This window comes from Panulirus ornatus, chromosome 4 (assembly GCF_036320965.1).
Source record: "Panulirus ornatus isolate Po-2019 chromosome 4, ASM3632096v1, whole genome shotgun sequence".
NCBI classification, from domain to species: Eukaryota; Metazoa; Arthropoda; class Malacostraca; order Decapoda; family Palinuridae; genus Panulirus; species Panulirus ornatus.
This window is the reverse complement of record NC_092227.1, coordinates 24,747,946-24,749,713: the sequence shown is the minus strand read 5'-3', so window position 1 is coordinate 24,749,713 and position 1,768 is coordinate 24,747,946. Positions and strand designations below refer to the sequence as shown.

Genomic DNA, 1,768 nt, shown 5'->3' with positions numbered 1-1,768 from the left:
ATAAAGGCAGACAGTGTGAATTGTGTGCATGTGTGTAAATTTGTGTCTGTGTGTGTATATGTATGTGTACATTGAGATGTATGGGTATGTATATTTGCGTGTGTGGACGTGTATATATATACATGTGTATGGGGGTGGGTTGGGCCATTTCTTTCGTCTGTTTCCTTGCGCTACCTCGCAAACGCGGGAGACAGCGACAAATTAAAATAGATAATAATAATAATATATATATATATATATATATATATATATATATATATATATATATATATATATATATATATATATATATATATATATATATATATATATATACTTATATATATTACCTGTTTGCTTATCGTGTTCATGCACACATTCTGGGCTTGGTCATCTCAGGATACATGTTTGACCCAGTGACAAAAGCATATACAGAGATAGCCAAGGGTAACCCACAATGGCCACAAGCATTCTACCCAATGTCTCAAATATATCATGTTAAGACCACTGAAATACTGCATGCACGTTGCACCTGGAACTCAACCACCCGCAGCAGGCACACAGTGATAGGTAGCACAGCAGATGATGAGATGTGTAATCTATACTTAATGTATTACACGAACCGAGACAAAGGATCAGAAAGTGGGGGCTGTGGGGGTGAACTTTTTCCTTCAGTCACTGTTAACCTTCCTGCTGATAGTGATGTGCCTTTACCTCCAAATCCCCTCCTGGAGGAACATGCACATGGTCAGAACAAGCACAAAGAGAAGGCATTCCTGTACAAAACTGTAGCTGATGGATCAATGAACTAGAGAAGAAGGCACATTCTCGCAAAAATCCTCAACTAGGCTTGGACTATATATATGACTATGGAGATGAAGGCATACCCGAGCGTTTAAGACAGTCAAGCAGGGCCTGGCTTTCTCCTAGTCCTGATGTTGGAGGGTTCAGAGATAGTAGATACCAAACAAAAACTGCAGCCTTTGGTGAATATGAGGATACTGGTGAATTCCTGTCACCACATAGATTTCAAACACAGCAGAAGCCTCAAAACTCCCAGCAACCTGTTTTGAATGAAACATTAAGAAAGGAAAAACAACTGAAAGCTTCAGCGTATCATGTAATACCAAAATGGGGTCAAAAAGAAGTTGAGTATGGCCAGGTGGCTGCAGTTGCCTTAGACTCCCATGGTGATGTGGTTGTTTTCCATCGAGGTGAACGGTCATGGGATGGTTCAACTTTTATTGGTAATGACCTTCGGGACAAAGATAATGCTATTTCTCAGCCAACTCTAATACATTTGAATAAGGACACTGGACAAATCTTACACAAGTGGGGAGAAAACTATTTCTTCATGCCTCATGGTTTGACTTTGGATAAGGATGACAACATCTGGGTTACTGATGTGGGACTCCATCAAGTTTTGAAGTTCCCTGCAGAATATGGTCAGGGACAGCCACTACTAAAGCTTGGCACAAGGTTTGTGTCTGGAAAAGATGATGATCATTTTTGCAAGCCAACGGGAGTTGCTGTTTTGACTAGTGGAGAGTTTTTTGTCTCTGATGGCTACTGTAATTCTCGAATCATCAAATATTCTGCTGATGGAAAACTTCTGTTACAGTATGGAAAACAAAGTCGTGAAGGAACATTTGTCATTCCTCATGCACTGACACTTGCTGAGGACAGGGGAGAGGTGTGTGTGGCAGACCGAGAGAATGGAAGGGTGCTGTGTTATACAACTGCTGACCTGAGATTCACAAGACAGTTCAAGGATAATGGATGGGGAGTC

General features: G+C 40.7%; 1 pseudogene; it reads left to right on the top strand.

Annotated features, from left to right (window-relative positions):
* The first annotated feature begins 323 nt into the window (after positions 1-323).
* Positions 324-1,768, top strand: part of LOC139764656 (peptidylglycine alpha-amidating monooxygenase-like) — a 30,520-nt pseudogene continuing 29,075 nt past the window's right edge.